This window comes from Leptonychotes weddellii, chromosome 5 (genome assembly GCF_054177405.1).
Source record: "Leptonychotes weddellii isolate Sample4059 chromosome 5, ASM5417740v2, whole genome shotgun sequence".
NCBI lineage: Eukaryota > Metazoa > Chordata > Mammalia > Carnivora > Phocidae > Leptonychotes > Leptonychotes weddellii.
In genome coordinates this window covers 38,088,597-38,108,656 of record NC_138373.1, presented here as the reverse complement: position 1 = coordinate 38,108,656, position 20,060 = coordinate 38,088,597, and the positions used below count along the sequence as shown (strand labels likewise).

Sequence of the window (20,060 nt, the reverse complement as noted above, 5' to 3'; positions counted from 1 at the left end):
GGGCAGGTCCAGCCCTGGGCAACAGCTCGCCCTCCGGGAGCTGAGCCCTCTCGTGGTGGCCAGCTTGGCACCTGCTGAGGGTCGCCAGCAAGCTCGCCAGCCTCACAGTGGGTCGTTCTGCACTCCGTCCACGGCTGACCTCCCACAGGTGTCATCAACATGCTTTACCTTTACCATTTACCATGTGAAAAGAGTGACAATAATGGTCAGGTTATTGTTAAACAAGATAAATTGTTATAAATTATAATTTTCCCTTAAAACATTTTTAACAGCACGTTAACTGATAAGGCACAATGGAGGGGAAGAGAAAAGAGAGGTTGCTAAGGAAACAGTAGGTTTAAATGAGCATCAGAATGAATAGGCAGGTAAAATGCATGGAAACTGGCTCTATAATTAAGCTCTGTCACTGTTTCACAATTGATAGTGGTCTGTGCTGCAGAGATGACGGGCCTATTTTCTTATCCAGCTCAGCCCCGGAGGAATAATGAGTGAGATCAGATGCAATCTGTTCCCCTTGGTCAAACTCCCTAATTCCCCAGCCCTGAACTTTGGTTGTGCCCTTCTGGTGAGACCCACATTCATATGCGTGTCTCTCTTATTCTCTGTTTCCCTGACCTCCCATCCAGGAGGACAATAGGCGGAAGCCCCCACCACAACTCAGGGCTCCTCCATGCAATTCCTGTGTCTGAGGACTGCAGGGGAGGCGATGGGCAGTCCCAACATTCAGGCCTCTGCCCGTCTGTCCGGCCCGGCCTGGCCAACGGTCCCAAGAACAGCAGTCTCTTTGTCTGAAGATGGAAATACTACAAACCATCAATAAGGCTGATTTTCAGACAGTCAATGTGCACTGAAAGGAGACATTTCCCTGAGAATTGCCTGGCTGGTTTCCTGACTTACAGTGCACTTCCCTTCTTTAAGTTTTATATTTGTTTGTTTCTTTTATATTAAAAGTAATTGCTCTGGGTTTGATAAATAGAAGCCATATTCCTATGGTGACTGATGGTCAATGAAAGAGAGGGGTCTCATGAATAGAGAGAGAATTGACAATAGAAAAGCCTAGATTGAGAGAGAAAGACAGGAGACAGGGAAAGACAGACGGAGAGAGACAGAGACAGACAGAGACAGACAGAGACTGAGAGATAGAGATGGAGGGACAGAGACAGAGAGGACAAGATAAGACAGCAGGTATTGAAGGGGCAGAGAAAGTCCTGCAGGACTGGGGGAGGGGAGGAAGACGGGAAGAAGTGAGGCCTGAGTCCCCCATGAATAGAGGAGCCTCCAAGGGCATAAGCAGTGGGTCTGTGGTCCAGGAACCTTATTTACCACTCCTTGAAAACTCACAGCAATCCAGAAACTCAGGTAATCAAGGTAATCAAGGGTCATAGATGAACTGCCCCCCGTGAGTCCCACTGCATCTTCCCTATGCTCTACTTTCTTATCAGTCAGGCCTCTTGCTGCAGAAGAGTCTGGCCCAGCGTCTGCAGAGGTGGGTCCCTTGACCTCCCTGTTCCTCACCTGACCCCACGACTTGGGCCCCGTCGCACAGAGCTGCCAGGATCCTGGGTCTAGCACGCCCTGACTGCGTCTCTGCTACTCACATTCACAGATCCGGATGCAGGGCTCAAGTCTTGTGCCACAACGTCCCTAGGGAGGACCTGGCTATGCCTAAGGAGTCGGGAATGGGTTCTTCCCTTGTCCAAATCCCAAACTCTCCTTGCAGGAGGGAGGAGGGCGTGCTTTGTTTCCTCAGTTAAAAGGCGAGCTTTGAGAATGTGAAATTCGATGCTCGTGATGCATTTCTAAATTTGTTCTCAGACCTGTTGGAACAATAGGACAGAAAGTTTTAGAATTGCCTCCAATCACTTGACTTGGCAGGAGAGGGAGAAACATAATGATATAAGACAGCAATCATCTGCCTTTCCAGAAATGTGGGTAGAATCAGAGAGAGGGTTTTATTGAGCAGAATTCAATTCTGTCGTAATATAAGGGCAGGCTTTCCTGTGTCACGAATGTTTTAATCCTGACGTTTTATGTGAGGGTCTGGATGGAGCCTGTTCAATATTAGAAGGAGACACCACCCGGGTGTGTCTGTCCTCAGAGGGCACTCTGTTGCGAATGACAACTAATTTTTTAAAAATGCATCAGTTTTCCCGCTCCTGCATTATTAGACTGTGGTTACAACTGTGTTTAAATAACTCTTACGACCAGGTCCACCTAGGCATGAATGGCAAACAGTTGCAAGGGTGATTGGAGGATCCTCCTGGTTACAAAACTGTCTCCTCAATCAATTCTTAGGGTTCCCACTGGCATGCAAGCTCCATGCGTCTGGGAGGGGCTCGGTGCTGAGGAGGTGTCCCTGCCACATTGGGTGAAGAAATCGTTTTCTGGAAGCCCCTCCTTCAAATGCAAACCTGTCACTGGGGTGGGGGGGTGTTAACAAACACTGTGGCTTATCCGCTCCATGGCTCACCCTGGACTGCGGGCAGTGAGCCTCTCGGGGAGGGCGTGGCCACAGGGACACCGGCCCATTTTCTCCTGAGAAAGATCAGCAAAGAAACAAGAAAAAACCTGCTTATCTTATCACATAACATAGAGCTCGAGGTGATCCTAATGGTCTGTCCGACTCTATTTTATTGACAGCAGCTTGCTTCCCAAAGTCATCTGGTGCAGGCATTCACAAATCCCATGGAGCATTCATTCCTCATTACCTGGAACATGGGGCATTTCTCTCTAAATAAGATGAGTCCACAGGCCAGCCTCTGGTCATGTCAACCACACTTGAAAACGGTCTTTTCAAGGTGACTGTGACCAGGGGGGAGGGCACACGCTCTTCCCTCAGAGTCCCCCTGATCCTCGCCTGTGTGGTTGTGATGTCCCTTGCTATCCGGGCTTCCTTTCCGCTCAACTCCTAGAAAGAACTGTCTCCTGAAAAACGACATCGAGCCCCACCCTTGTGCTGCACACACTTAGCACATGTGACCTACACACACTTAGCACACTCAGGAAAAGAGAAAAGGTCATGGGCGAAATTCGCTCTCGTTGGCGGGACAAAGGACTGGGGAGCATCTGGTTTCACGCCTGACCTGTATGACCCAGAGCGGCCGCAGTTGGCTCTGAGGCTGGCCGGGCTCGCCCAGTGCAGGCCACCCAGGGGGCCACGGTGAGTCTGGGTGGGAGGCCATGCACCGGGTGGACCGGTGACCAGCGCAGGCTCCAGTCAGACCAGCCAGTGCAGGTGCCCTGTGCCCTGTGCCAGGGGGTGACCCATGACAGGTAACATCGTATCTCAGAGCATCAGCAATCACACCTGTGTGACAGGGGTGGTGACGCCCGCCTTGCAGGCTGCTGACGGACTTCACGCCCGCTGAGCAAATGGTACTCTTTTTTCAGAGCTGCAAGGCTGTAGAGGGTGAGTACCAAGTCTTGAGACTGCATTCAAATATGATTCTGCTCCCTGTTCCCTAGGAAAGGACCTCAGACCTGCCGCTCACCTCACCTTCGCTAACCCCCTGGTTTCATCAGCAGCAAAATGGGCAATAACAGTATTATGTAGCTGAACACGCTGTATGAAAGTAAGTTTGGCAAAATGGATATTGATATGGGTTTATCTATACATCCCCATCTACATATCTCTATCATTTATCTACCATCTACCTATGATCTATCATAATCAATCTATCACCCATCTACCATCTATCTATCATCCATCCATCTACCTACCTATCACCTTCCTATATTTCCCTATACTCATTGCCTAGAATGTAGACATATTCCACAGTGAATGACAGCCCTTACTATAAGCATCTTCGTGAAGATTTTTCTGAATTATACTTTCACTTGAACACCATACTTCCTGTACATAATCATGTGCTTTTAATCCGATTCTCATTTATAAAAACATTTCGCTGACTCACATGTGACTTCTGTAGCTATGTAATGACAGTATTTTGGAAAGAGAAGGATAAAATCTATGTGCACTTCCTTATGCTCATGCAGGGCATTTAACCGATGAAATAATAACAACGCTGTTTCACCTCAGATGCCTCTCCACCCAATGTGGACTGGCCTGCAGCTTACCTATTCCATCTATATCCACCATGTTCAGAATTGACACTGACCTCAACAGTTTAACTGAGTCTGATCAGTTGCTGAGAGAATTCATTTCTTCAGCTCACGGCTGGACTGGAGGCACATGCCGGGTAGAAGGGCAGCAGGTTGGGACTAACGCAGCTGAGCAGAGGGAGCTCTCCCAGCTTCTGCTGGGAGAGGAGAACAGAAACAGAACTTGCAAGACAAAAACAAAAAATCTGAACACTAATGCTAGTCTCATATATACTTGCCTTCACAGAAAATAAAATAGCAGCAGGAGGGGAAAGGGGGAAAACACAAACAGGCGTCAGAAGGAGAAAGGAAGCATCGCTGCGGTAAAAACAGCATCACAACAAGTTAATAACACATGAGTGATGCTTATGAAAAACCAGGACTTGGATGGTGAAAAGCAGAACCAAGACAAAAACAATCAACTGACTGCTTTCACAAGCATAGGAAGGAAAGACAGTACAGGCACTTTCGGAGCTTGGCTGGGAGCTCACAAAGCTTAGTCGCACCATGTGCACACCGCGTGGACATCAATCGAGTCCTTGGGGGATTTCCCACCTGCTTTGGAAACTTGTGTTCCAGCAAAATCCTGCACACAAATGACGCTTACAGCGTCATTATTCATAATCACCAGAAATTGGAACAAAAAAGATGTCCTTCCATAGGATAATGAATAATCAAACTATGGGACAAGTGAAAACACTATCCAGCAAATAGACGGAACGAGGCATCAAGCAACGCAGAGCTATGAGTGAGTTTAAGTGGGAAAAGCCAGCTGAAAAGGCCGAGTGCTACATGAGCCGTTTGATAGGAGGTTGTAAGAGAAGAATGGCTGAGAGATGGAAAGAGATCACTGGTTGCCAGGAGCTTAGGAGGGGATGGGGGATCAGGTAAAACAAGGGGTGAAGCCATCGGGTGGGCGCTGCAGTGGTGGGGATATGCCACGGTGCACTTGTCAAAATCCTTACAGCTTCACAGCACGAAGAGCAGACCTCAATGTGTGCAAATTTAATATGCATATCTACACTTACATCAAGAAATCCCAGAATGGAATGCAGCATGGGACAAAACAATCAAACTCAATTGCAGTCATGGGAAGCGATCTCACTGCGGGGGTGGGGGAAATACTGACCTAAGTCACTTGGAAGCAAGTGGAATCTGAGACCAAATACAAAGTGTGTACAACATGGTACACCAGTTGATAAAGTTGTTTCCCGTGGGGGTACAAATGAACAACCCTGGAACCACTACCCGTGTAGACTGGACTCGAGCAGTTACGTAAATGGGCAGCAGACGGCAGCTCTCAGGAGCTAGTGTTCTCATCTGCGGTGCGGAGGTTGAAGAAAAGCAAGGGAGGAGGCTGGAGGATTCATGTAGTGCTGGATCAGAATTGGACACAGCACTATGAACTCCTGTGTAGCTTAATATAGAGACAAGAATTACATCTAGAAGCATTTATATACCTGTGTGTATACAGGGGTTACCATGCACACACATCTCCTCCTTGTGTCAGCTGAGAGATCTAGAAAGAATGCCCCCCACACCCCGCTAGCAATGAGCACAACATTACATTTGGATTTGTCACCATTCCCCAATAATGTGGCTCCTTGGAGATGAGTCTGCTTCTGGGACCAGGGCAGGAAATGTACAAGATGAGCCTGGTGCATCTGGAAGTGCCAGAAAATAAGAAAGTGTTACACACATACACAGAGTCAATGATGGGCTTTGTCAAAGGAACACAGAAGTCCATTGAGGAATTCTCAATGGCCAAAGCTGGAATGATCTGTGCAGTAAGATAGATAACAGTAGTATGGATTGAGTTATTATGCAAAATATAAAATAAATATCCACGAGCCCACAGTGATATGAAGAGAAGCTTAAATACATGGAGAACAAGAGACATATCTCCTGTGCAGAAGAATTGCTAACAATGGTTGGACACCGCACCCTCAAGGTGGTGGGCTGTAAGTCCCCATTCTGCACGCATGCTCTCCACATAGCAACTTCCTCCCAAGGAGCAGGTGTTGAAAGATGGTACAAAAGGAGGACTTTACAGTGGAAAAACTTGGCACCCAGCACTTTAGCTGGGTGCTCCAGCTTGGCATCAACAGAAATGTCCTGTTGACAGTACCTGCCCCTTCCAGGTGTGGTGAGAATAGAACTTCATGATCTCCCTCCAAAATACACATAATCTCTGTCTATTTATGAGTGAAACATCTGAGAAATCTGAAATGGGTACATTCTACAAAATACTGTCCACTACTTCTTAAAGCTGCCAAGACCATTTCAACCAATGAAAAGTCTGAGAAACCGTCAGAGCCGAGAGGAACCCGGAAGATGTCATGTGGCGTCCCTCATGGGATTCTGGAGCACAAAAGGGACATTATGTAGAAGTCAAAGGAAATATGAATGATGTATGGACTTTAGTTAATGATCATGTATCAATACTGGTTCATTAATTGTGATAAATATGCCCTATTAATCTACTAAGATATTAGTAACAGAGGGCACAGGCAGTGGGTCATATGCGTGCCTTCTATAACATCTTCACAATATTCCTGTAAATGAAAAACGATTCTAAAATTAAAAGTTTCTTTAAGAAAACTATAGGACATCATAATATTATTCAGAAAGAAAAAGTACTTAATTGTATCTTTCAATGGTATGAGTGGGTTAAAACCAGCGACCACCAAGTGGGATCGCTTGACTTAAGATTGCTTCAACTCATGTATGATTTGAGGAGTCCAAAATAGGAATTAGGAAGAATGGCCCTATAAAGGGGATAAAGTAGATGGTTTCTGCACCACGAGGGTGAGGAAGAAGACATGCAATGGTGAACATCACAGGCTCTGCCCAGATGAGGTTTGATTTGACCTTCAGAGAAATACTCCTCCTCGGATACAAATCTTCTTTCTTTGGTACTTTAAAAAGGGTCTTCTTTTTCCGGGCAGTAGAAAGCACAGTTGGAGAAGTGGACTCGGGAATGAAGAGGATCTGCAGGGAAGACGGCAGGTCTCATGGAGTACCTAAGGTCCCTGTGTCTGCGAAGGTAACACGCTCACCGGGAGGAGGCGCGGGCTGGGAAGCAGGCTGGGGCGCAGTTCTGAAGCAGCTTGAGTACATGTCTTCCCACAGTGCAGTGAGTCATTCACAGAGCAACTGAGAGATGGAAAATTAATGAGGGCAATTTTAGAATCAGGGCGCTCATTAGAGTGCCATGTGTATGCTTTGAATTAGAATGGGAACAACAGAACAAAGGACTCTGAAGGGTGTTCTTTTGCCTTTAATTGTTCTCAAGCTTCCACCTCTAGACAGCTGGGCACAGGCCGCCTTGGGGCGGTACCACCCGAGCCGTCGGAACCGCTGACTTAGAAAGGGGCAGATGAAGGAGCAGATGAGTGGCTCAGCTCCAGTGCTGAGCGAACGCATGTTCCCTCCAGTACGGCAACCACCACAGCCTGTGAACGACATAAGATCAGAGTCACGCACCGTCGTTTGAAGGGTAAAAGGTGTTCTTGCCTTGTAAGTGTTTGGTGATGACAAGTATTTTAAGAGTATTACCATGCAAGAATTACATAAGTGATGACACCATTAAAATACATCAACCTATGTTTTAAAGTAGTAGGAAAGTTTTGAGAAGCAGAAAAATGAAGCAGATTGACTGGCACAGAGAGACAGCTGTAAGATGCAAAACCCATGTCCATGATTTTGCATGAAACACCCTAGCAGGCCACTGATCCTGCTGGAATCAGAAAAACTGGTCTCTTATTTAATCTGATAACTCATCTCCTTAAGAATAAGTTTGTGCACCATTTTGAGATTTGTACCATTTGTAGATTCATCAGATTTTTCTGGACTATCAGACTTGAATACTAAATTAGAGGAATCATTTTTACCAGTTTCAGTTTTCGAAATGATGATTTCTGTTATGTAAATCACCTTGAAAGCATTACTATTTAGGATTACCTACTCAAAACAATTTTGGATTTATAAACCCTGATCTAATTGTAAACCCTGATCTACTCTGTCTGGCTTTGAAATTTCATCAAATTAAAAATATATATATATCTCTATATTTTTTGCTGTACCTTCAAGTAAGAATTTAATTAGAAACAAATGGTATTTAGGGGTAACCAATGCTGAAAAAAAGTTTTCAAATATTTTCTTTTTCCATCATTAGCCTCAAATTCATGAATCAGAATATTGTTTATAATCAATTATTTTGCAATTTGTCAGAGTTACATAAATTAGGAAATTTGTTAGACACTATGAATAACTAGAACAATGTACATTTCAATAAAATGAAAATGTTGTCCATGCATAAAAATGCAAGAATAAATGGAAGCCTTAACTCTCTGTGTACATGAACATAGTAGTCTAATGAATAATATGTGATCATTTTAATTCAGTTCCAAATCTTTCCCATTTTGTTTTGTGTCATCAGTAGATATTCTTGAATCAATTACAAACTGTTCTTTTTTTAAAGACTCAATTATCTTTTATTGTGTGCAATAAGGGTAAGAAACAATGAAACATATGGGAAACATATAGAGTCCATAAAACCATAGTGAACAGGGAACAACCAAAATTATGATAATGTAAATGAGTCTCATAATATATAAGAACTATAGTAAAAGATGTCTGCCATTTATTTTATTTTTGCTTTTTTCATATTCATAATTAGCTGTGATTTGGATCTATTAGTGTGTTTTTGTTATTTTATTGAATTCAGAGCTAAGTCCAGTGGATACAAAGAGCCCTATCCAAGGGTATTACCAAAACAATAGCAATCTGCTCCGTTTGCAGCTGCCCATGGCTAGGATCTCTGTTGGGGCAACAGGAGCCTGGCTGGGAATTTAAAAGGAATTTCTGGAGAATTGATGACCACAGGGAGCTTTGAAAAGCTTTGACATATTCTCAGACATCTAGAAGGCTGTGTGCATGGGGGAGTCCTTGTCTATGCCTCCGGAAGACAGGGGTTAGGAGGAGGCTCCCAATGCTTATCTAGCTAACTCTGAAGCCCTGTCCAAGCAGAAAGAGAGCATTAAGGCTGTCTTGTGATCTTTCCAAAGTTTGGAGGCATGCCTTCCCACATAGATCCACTTGGCCAAGGGTGAGAGACAAACAGGCAAAGCATTTGAGACAAATCTTCCAACCTTTCATTGGCAGACAACTAAATTATACTAACCCTGAGGTAAGTTTAAACCAGACTTAAAAATCAAACAAGCTCAAAAAAAAAAAAAAAAAAAAACAGTAAACTCAGCAGCAACAAACTGAAGGCAATACAGAAACTACAGAATTAACCCAGACGAAAAACAAAACCACACACAAGATGCCTGCCAAAACCAAAAGACCCTGGGGAAAAGATCCAAAACCAGACTTGCTACAATGTATTGTCAAAACAGTTAAGTTTCAACAACGAAAACATGTAAGATGAGCAAAGAACAGGAAAATGCACCACATACAGAGGGGGGAAAAGCAGCCAGCAGAATATGCACCTGAGAGATACAGTAAACAAAAGCTTTCAATAAAGTATCATAAATATCTTCAAAGAAGTAAAGGGAAGTATGTCTAGCAAATTATAATAAAATAAAATAAAACATGTCTCACCGAATAGAGAATATTGACAGAGACATATAAATTATAAATAGAACCAAATTAAAAAATCTGGAATTGAAAAATATAGTAATGTAAATGAAAATTTAACTAGAGGGGCCCAATGACCTATTTGAGCTTGCAGAACTGGAGGCTAAGTCAATAGAGATAGTCCAGTGTTGGGAGCTGAAATGAAAAAGAGGGAAGAGGGGAGCATGGGTGGCTCAGTCGTTAACTGTCTCCCCTCAGCTCAGGTCATGATCCCAGGGTCCTGGGATCAAGCCCCACATCGGGCTCCCTGCCCTGTGGGAAGCCTGCTTCTCCCTCTCCCACTCCCCCTGCTTGTGTTCCTTCTCTCGCTGTGTCTCTCTCTGTCAAATAAATAAAATCTTTAAATAAATAAATAAATAAATAAATAAATAAATAGGGAAGAAAAGTACACAGAGATTCAGAAGCCTGCAGGACTCCATGAAGCAGACCTTCCCGATGCATGAGTGGAGTCCCAGAAGGAGGAGAGAAATATAAAGCAAGAGAAAACAATATTCGATGACAAATATTCATGCAGAAATCCAAGAAACTCAATGAATTCTAGGTAGATCTGACCCTAATGGATTCAAAATTCAAACCTAGAGATATCCCAATTACACTGATGAAAATAACAAAGATTAAGCCGAGGCATGCAAACATTTTAGCACAATACGTGGCACAAAATCTTTGCTCAATATACATTAGCAATTGTTGATAGTATGCATGAGACACTATTCAACAAGAGGGTAACATTTATTGAATTACTGATGGGCAGACATGTTTATTCATTATTTTATTAAATTCTCATTTAAAAAAATCCCTTTCTTGTCAACCTCCCTGCCCTATCTTCACCTGATTTACTATCTCCCCCTTATCTGAACAGATCCTATGACCTTCCAGCTGTATCCCTAGGAACTACCATGACACGTTCCCTGCATCATTGTTCAAATCCTCTTTCCAATAGAAATCTGATACTATTCTTTCTGTTTAAATGTCTACACTAATTTCCTACTTCTCTCTCTCAGGACAAAATCCATAAGTCTTGCCAAGCCTTAAGCTTGTCCCTGGTAAATGTCTCAGCTTTCTGTCTCTTTCCCTCAAGAATCCAGATGTTAGACTTCACTTGGTTCTCAAACTCTGCCATAAGCTCTGCTTCCAAATGGTTAATTAATCTAGCTTCAGCTCAAATACCCTGTTCTCAGAATGGCACTCCTTCCATGACTTCTATACTCACATGGGCCCCTTGCTCTTTGCTTCCAGTGGTGCCACACGAGCCCCCGTTGTGATACTCTTCACAGTTTGTTATAATTACTTTTTTAAAGTACTTCTTTCTTGCTAGTCTCTAAGCCTCATAAAAACAAAAACATAGTATGACTCCATTCACCACCAAACACGCCACAATTAGCTCAGTCCTTGTATTGGTTAGATGGATGGGTACAGTATTCAAGGCCGGCTGCATTTTCTTTCAAAATCTTGGATTCTTCCAAGAGTTAGTGTTGGCCAACTAAAATGAAAAAATTATTCACTTCCAGTGGAGAAAAGGGAGTATTTTATTGTTTGTTCAAGATGGTACAATGAAGCATGTAAATACATTTAAGAAACACACAGAGATCTAAAACAGGATCTGTAATAAATTATAATAAGAAAAGCAATGTTTCAAGAGGTAGCAATTGAGATATATCTAACTCTCATGTTCACCTCTCTTTCCAATTTTTTGCTGCTGAGGAAAATGACATTTTAACAAACACATTGTCCTTGTCTCAGTATGCTCTGTGATTTTGGGTGACATCTGATGGAAGGTGTAGCTACCTGTTGGTTCAGGTGTAAGGTTTAATTTTTTTTCTCCTGGGACTGGTTCTTCTTTTCATAACTCACGATCATCTGGCAGTTGGCTTCCCATTTTGAAAGGGCTCCCTCCCTCTCCAGGGTTTTGGGTTTTGCCCAGCAGCCGCTGTGTCTTCATTTTTCCTGAGGGTGTGGGTGTGGAGTGCGGCCGCCGAGACACTCAGCATTGTGTGTGTTTCTGCCTGCTCACTCAGAGGAGGTCCCAGGTTCTCACCTGCCCCTGCCCCACCCTCTGTCTCCTGCCCGTTACGTGTTCTCTCCTTTCTACTGCAGTGGTGTCGCCATGAAGAACTACTACCGTTGACCCGCTTTTGTTTGTTTGGCAGACTGCGGTAAACCAAGGTAAGAGGGAACAGTTGGGAGTAAGAGGTAGATATCGGACGTGAAGGCTAGAAATGTATTATTTTGTGGCAAGGTTTCACTAGTTTGGTTTTGTGGAACTGAACCATGGTGAAAGTATGGGTACAGCCTAGTGTGTGAGCGAGATAATGCTACAGAGCTCCCAAGTTTGCTCCGGGATTTGACTGTGTGATCCTGGGCAAGTCACTCACCTTCTCTGGGTCGCATCTTTAAAACAGACGTAAGAGTTACACCAACATCATAGGATGTTGTGCAGAGTAAATCACATAAGTACTCGGCACAGTGTCTGATCATCGGTACATTTCGATCAACATTTCAATCTTCAAATTCACATTACACATACACAATGTTCAAAAAAATGTGTTTTGTATGATTATCTTGTGTAGATAACTTGTCTTTATCTTCTTTCTGTTCAACTCTCTCATGCGCCCCTCAAGGCCAAGGCTGACAGTGCAGGAGAAAGTCCCAGGATTTGCAGATAACCTGCTCTGGAATATCTTTGGCTCTTGTGACTCTTCACTTGTTTGCTCTCCTGCATTTCTGTCTTCTCTTCTAGGAAACTGTAGATTTTAAGTAAATGGAAAAAAAAAAAAAACTATGGGGAGCTTGGAGGAATGGCAGCAATACTCGATCTCTGAACATGGTCTAGAAGAATATTTGGGAACTAATGAACTAATGTCATGGGTGGAAAATGTCTGACTCGTGCCCCCAAGGAAAGCTACCCAAAGGGGGATGTAGCATTGAGAGCGAATCCTTGAACTTCAGTGGGACCTTCGACTTGCAGCTTAATAGTCATCTAAATATTTAATCATTCTGTTTAAATGTCTACACTAATTTCCTACTTCTCTCTCTCAGGACAAAATCCATAAGTCTTGCCAAGCCTTAAGCATGTCCCCAGTAAATGTCTCAGCTTTCTGTCTCCTTCCCTCAAGAATCCAGATGTTGGACTTCATCATCTACGTCTCAGTTTTTCCATCTGTGTAATTGGGGTGATGATATGGTGAGTGCAAAAAAGTAAAAGATTGGGGCGCCTGAGTGGCTCAGTTGGTTAAGCGACTGCCTTCGGCTCAGGTCATGATCCTGGAGTCCCGGGATCGAGTTCCACATCGGGCTCCCTGCTCGGCAGGGAGTCTGCTTCTCCCTCTGACCCTCCTCCCTCTCATGCTCTCTCTCTCAAATAAATAAATAAAATCTTTAATAAAAAAAAAGTAAAAGATGAAAATACACAGGAATCTAGCAATATACTCCCTAGACACTGATATAGTGTGAGACTTACTCCTTTTCTCTGATAACTACATATACTCATTTAGATATTAAAATCTTACCCACAGCCCCAAACCTGTCTTATCCATATATTCTCAGTCTGTTCTAACCACCATTATCTTATCCCTCTGAGAACCACAGAACTTCCCGTCTATGACATCCATTTGAAATTAAGGGGTATTGTCACCTATTCTCCGTGTGAGCTTGGGCAAGCTATTACACTTCATTTAGCTTCAGTTTTCCTTCTGTTTTTCCACAAAATGGGACTAAGTGTAGTGAGGGTCTGGTGGGACAGTTCTGAGGATTCAGCGGAACAACGCACATGAGGCAGTGGGCACTGTGCCCAGGGGTAGCTTTAGGAATGGGGCATCACTTCAGGGGAACTACAGTTTCACGATTTGCCGTGTTTCGTGTTCTCTTATCTGAATTCACACAACATGATTCTATTTTTCATGTAGCTCAGTATTATTTTCCACCCGAGTTGGAAAGTGCAAAAGAGGTACCCAGTTTCCACTATCCACTAAAGAATTAATCATTTCAATAGTGTATAAGAAGAGGAGGGAAGGCAGAGTACAGATCCTGGGCATAGACTCCTAGGTGGGAGTGGTGTGCTGGGACAGGTTCATGCCACTTTGCACTAGCTCATCCCCCACGTTGTAGGGAGAACCACTGTACATGCATGGACCAAGGACTGACAGTGGATTGTAACCCAAAGTGTAGTCTACATAAGCAGAAAATGAAACTATCTTTAAAAATCATCTTGATATCTAGAGGGAATATAATACATACATATGTATACATACCGTCACCAAATGATTGCATCTGAAAAGAGCTCCTTGTAGAGGTTTATAGAAGTAAAGAAGAGACACCCAGAAACAATAGTTGTATACCAAATGGAATTTAGAATTCTGAAAAATCCCAATTGTTTTTAACCTTTTGCTCATTCAATTTTCTCATCAAATACTCCTTTGAATGGTTTCCTGGATCGACAAGAAAGTAAATGCATTTCAGATGGTTAATGTGACATCCTTTCCTGTGCCTTCACGGGGAAGACATTATTTTTATTGTCGGATTACAGGAAAGGAAGGTGATTCTGAGCATTTCTTTCATGTCTTTATTTTATCATGAATCACAAAGAAAAATGCAACTGAAGTGTTAGAGCTACTGTACCAAATGTTGGTGATGAAATAAAACAAAGAAAACAGAATCACTCCCTCTCTTCTCAAAGTGTGGGACACATCCCCCCAGTGCCCCGCCCCCTTGCCCTGGACCCTGTGTCCCTCTGGGGAGTCCCCACCCCACCCAGCGTAATGCTTCAGAATACTCTTACTCAACATAGGCTTCCTTTTCGGTTGTATTGATGTTTCATTGAGCCATTGGGCCCTGGTGTTTAGTAGCGCAATCAGTAGAGGTGAGATCAATAGAAAGGTCATCTCTCCTCTTTTCTGTAGCTGGTTGGAACCCAGGGGAAAGATGTGCCCACCAAGCAGGAAACAAAGACAGAACCATCGTAATTTCTGAATTCAGCACGTACTTCTATCAACCGTGCAAGATGCTCCACACCAGCATGTGAGGGGGCCGACAGCACTTCCAGAAGAGTTAGTCGTCGGTGCAAAACGTCCTTCGCCACAGGCAGTCTCCAAAAGTTAACTTATTCCTACTGTCCCGGATGCTGGGTAGTCCTGCATATAACTTCTCCCCTTTATGCTTACCAGAAAGAATGGATGGAGTTTTGTATGGGGTGATGATTAAAACTCGGTATTAGAAGTATCAAAATCAGTTAGGTGTGCATTCAAGCCCCAAGACATAATTTAGATTACACTGACTGTAGCAGCTGAGGGAAGAGTCTATCTTGCAGATGTGTATTTGTAAACAGGAAGCTGGAATGCATGTGGTCAGCTCACAAAATAACCATGACGGACAGTTGCTAATTTAGAAAACCAGATCATATTCTGCAAGGCAGTGAAACCATAGCCTTCAGGAGTATATTCTCTACTGGAAGGAAATTATTTGCTTATTACCAAAAAAATCAATTTAGTTTTCTGAAAATTAATTAAAAAAAAAAAAAAAAACTTTACCTAGTCAGGGCTTGAACCAGCAGTATATAGTAAATAAAGAAAAATTTTGTGCTCAAGAAAGCCTGGCTTTTGGACACTGTGTCCCAGCCTTAGGTGACATGGAGAAGCCACATGGCCTTTTTCTTCCCCCTTATTTCCAAATTCAGCACACTTTTTCTCGACATTTTCAGCTATGTAAGTGATATGTTTGCCTTGAGTGTTTTTCTAAATTTAAAATTCACACGGTCCCCATGGTCTGATTAGCACAAACGTGCTAAGGAAGACAGTGGCCAAGGCCATCCCTGGGAGGCTGGCAGGGAACAGGCAGACCAGGGCACAGACGGGGTCGTGCTTTTGATCACACAGTTGGCTTTTGGGAGCTTCTCCTGGGATGTGGTGATAGAGTTGTTTCTTCCACAAGAAGATACACTCAAACGAAACATGTGGTTTACCCTGTTTTTTCCCAAAGGGGATCAAGATCTATTTTGCAGAAATGCTATATATCAAAATACACACTACCCAGGGAAATTGGAGAGCATCGCACATAGGAAATGGCAGACATTTCTTAACCTTCTTCCTCTCCTGGGTTCTTGACCAGCCACGTCTATGTGTTGCTGCCTGTGGAGGACAGTATAGCTTCTGTTCTACAGATGTGTGATGGCATCAACTGGGCTCACAGGACATTTTTGTCCCCGCTTCTAGGATGGCTGAGGGAGCGGGTCAACGGCGTTCTGTGGGCCTGCTGGTGTCCAGTCTCGTATCTCCTGCATCCCCTTGAAGACTTACTCTCTTGCACAGAGGCAGCCGCAAGGTGGGGAGGTCGACCTCCACAAGGTGGTGTACCTTTAGTGAATAAAATAAGGTCTCTTCTAAACCCAAAATATTGCTCCCATATCTTCCCAGGTAACTAAACTTATATAAGAGAAAACAAGTCTCTTGATGCAAATGCATCTGAAAGAAATGACCTTCGAATTTAAACCCACATTACGGTATCAATGATCCACCTATAATCCTCTGTGAACATGTGGCTTAGGAAGAAAACCAACATGGGGACCGTGGCAGCTGGAAGGGGTGGGGGGAGGAAAGAGCCAGACCATCCACGGGAGGGAAATCCTGCTTCTAGTGACAACTTTCCAGGCGACTTCAAGCTGGGGCTTGTCTCTACTTTCTTCAGCTAAAATTCGGTAGAGGTAGGGATGCACTCAGGAAATCTTACTGAGGCGGAAGTAACAGGATTTGGTAAATAAATAAGTGTGAAGAAAGGAGGTGACAAGTGAAAGACGCTGAGTTAGAAAACCGTTTTCATTTAAGGAAGATAAAGCTCTAAAATAGATTTATTTTTGACACTTGCCCCAGTAACCTATGCATTATCTGCTTCAGAAAACAGTTGTGTTAGCTCTTTGATGCTTTTGATGGTGTTTTTATGATCCTACTTCTTTCTCTCAACCCTATATTGAAAATACAAAATCAATCTGTCCCCTTTCTGTCACTGTCTCTCTGTCTCTCTCTATCGCTGTCTCTGTCTTTCTCTCTCTCCCTCCCCCACCCCCCCAACCAGGATTCTCTGGTTTTCTAGTTTACTATGCATCAAACATACTCATTCTTCTCAACAACTTATTTTAATGAAAAATCTTTAAGAGATCAGAAATATGAAAGATTTAGATTCTATTTTGATTTAGTTACGGTGTTTTGAGTATATCACTTTGAATAATTCTCTTAGTGTGTTTGGTGTTTCAAGACCTCATTGAACTATCAGAGGCTACTGGTATTAGCATTTTGCCACTTGGAGAGACATATAGAAACTGGACCCCCTTTATCCCTTCATGGTTTAAATATGCATTTGACTACCTCCTCTACATCCACAAATACTGAGTACCTCATCCCAGAGTGTGATAATCTGTGCTTCAACCTATCAAAAATGATTTGGAAAACTCATGAAAAAGATAGGTCATTGTATTTACTTATATTACTCTGTTACTTATATTTCTGTTATATTTCTATGGATGTTTTTACCCATTCTAATGTTCTTTTTTTCCTTTCTGAAGTTCCACGTTTTCTTCTCTCATTTCCTTTCCCCATGGAGAAATTCCTCTATCATTCCCTTTAGGTAGGTTTCTTAGCAGCAATTTCTGATAATTTTCCTTGTTTGAAATGTCTGCATCCACCCGCCTTCTGTATTCATGAAGCGTATTTCACTGGATAGAGAATTCACATTTCCCAGTCACATCTTGGGAACCGAAGGAGGCGGTGGCCCTTCCTTCTGGACTCTGGAAACCTGGAGAGTCTACCAGAAACTCACTGCCCATGTCATGTCTCATGTCCTGAGGTCCCTTCCTGTAGAGTCTTCCTGTGTTTGTGTGTTGTATGCAGTTGTGGGTTGGGTGGGAGCTGCGGTTATGACAAGGAGGACCTGGAAGGGAAAAGACCACTCCATGTCGGCTAGAACCGTGATTTTGTCGTATGTCAGTTTGATGGATTTAGAGGTTGAGGTTTGCTCTTCTCCACAGGATATGAGTGATTCAAATGAGTTCTTGAACAAATCAGAAGAGAACATCCATTTCATCTCTTAATGACATCTTGAAAATTTGAAATTGTTGCATTCATGTTAGAACATTCAAGATGCGGTGTAGTCATCAGCGTTTCCTTTTCCCTGTATGATATTAGTCTGTCCTGTAAAAATCTGTTCACTTTACCTCAACAATAACCTGGTTCTCAGAAATTCAGTTTTAATATTGGCTTACTGAGGAACAGCAACCCTTTTATAGATATGAATCAACACTGAACATAATGTGATGACAACTCATAAGGACGTCTAAGGGACAAAACTGATTCTTATTTAATGGCTTTATTTTTTCACTTGCTTCTGGTTGCTTTACTTTCTCCTTCCTGAGTATGCCTCATAAGAAAGCATATGACTCTGGATCAGTGGAAACTGTTTAGGTCAGTCTAGAATTTCATCTGACTTGCCATTCCATTTTAAAGAGATTAATTTTATTCTCCATGCCCACATTTTCTTTTAAAACAAATTTTAGCTTACAGATAAATTTAAAATTAGTACCAAGGACTTCCACATCCCTGTGATTCATGCTCCCTAATTCCTCAGCTGTTAGCATTTTACCACATTTGTTCTAAGAGCTCCCCACCCCCATATCCTATCTTCATCTCTATCTACATATACACACACTCACCATTATCAGGTCTCTTCCAGAATCATCTGTGAGCAAGCTGCAGAGATGAAGATAAAGAAAGTGTACTATGGATTTACCTTTTAAGACTCATTCTAGCAGACTTCGCAAAATTCTACTTTGTATCTCACAAACTAACAGGGATACAATCATATATTATCAACAGATAAGCCTCTATATCAGGAAATCAACACTGATGCAATGCTTCACACCCATGCACACTTCCACCAACTTCCCAGCAACATCCCTTTGCTTTTCCCAGGCTCAGGATCCAGAATCCCGCCCTGCATTCAGTGGTCCTGTGGTTCAACCTCCTTCAACCTCAAAGAGCTTTTTAGGGTTTCCCTGTTTTGACCTTGATAAATTTAAGGGGACCGTGGTCAGGGTCCATTTGGGGTTTTTCTGTGTCCCCTCAGGGCACATGGTAACAGGAGGGTCTGAATGCCCTTCTCAGTTGCCCCATGAAGAGGCACATTACGTCGCCTCCTTCCACCAGTGGGCATATTAGCCTGGGTCACCAGCTCTACTGTGCTTCTTTTTTTTTTGGTCCATTGAGGCATTTTATTTGCACGTATGTATTACATCCCTAGAAAAAGAATCCCAGGATTTTCCCTCCTGTGTGTTTTCGTCTTGCTTCTTCATGGTCCATGATGCCAGCTGAGGTTGTCGGTACAATGAAACCAAACTGGCGGGACGGGGGCAGGTTATTCTGCCATTTTTCTTGATCTTTCAGTTGTACATCAAATCTGGGGCTGATCACTCCACACTTGTTTAACCTGCCCGTGAGGTTCACAACAATTTTCCCCACTCTGTGATCATCAATGATTTCAAATTCGCCAATGTAACCATGCTTCATCATCAGTGAGAAACAGGACGATGACTTTGGAGCACAGCCTAATAAGAACCTGGCGTTTGCCTCTCTTCTCAGCATTGTTAATGCTCTTGAGAGCATCTGCCAGGACACTCATGCACACCATTATGGCGGCATGGAAAGATGGCGGAAAGAGGACCTCTACCGTGCTTCTTAAGCATGAAGTCACCACTTTCCCCTTTGAAATTAATATATATTCTCTGAGGAGACTTTTAGGTAATATCCTGTTTCTTGTAGAAATCCCACTCCACGGCATTAGCGCCCATTGAGGTCTCCTGCTTGTATCAACAACCACTGTGCTGGTTGATAAATCGTCATTTCTTATTTCTAACCTTCCGTCTGCATTTATTAGTTGGCATTTTATCATAAGGAAAAGCTTTCCCTCTTCATGTATTATTTATTTACTTCATGTATTCATTTGTTTGTTTACTCATGTATTTCTGTTTTATTCAACAAATCATAACACATTATCATTGATTTTTTTCATGCTTACATTGTCCTGAGTTTAACCATGCTAAGCCTCTTCCAGTTGGCTCCTGTGTCCTTCCCATCCTTTGAAGCCGTTCTTCCTGGCATAAGTTATCCTAAATCCATCTTGCAATTTCCCTCGTCAGCCCTGGAATCTGCCTCTTATCCAAGGAGTCCTGGTCCCCCTCATTGGAAGATGGCTAGGGGAAGCCAACATCGGGATTTCAGGTGTGTTTACAGCTTATGGCAGTGGAGCTAGGGAATATGCACATGTACATGCACACACATATG

The 20,060-nt window shown here is 43.1% G+C and overlaps 1 pseudogene; it reads right to left on the bottom strand.

Annotated features, from left to right (window-relative positions):
- Positions 1–18,968: 18,968 nt before the first annotated feature.
- LOC102736077 (small ribosomal subunit protein uS8 pseudogene) lies at positions 18,969–19,420 on the bottom strand (annotated as a pseudogene).
- Between the last annotated feature and the right edge of the window lie 640 nt (positions 19,421–20,060).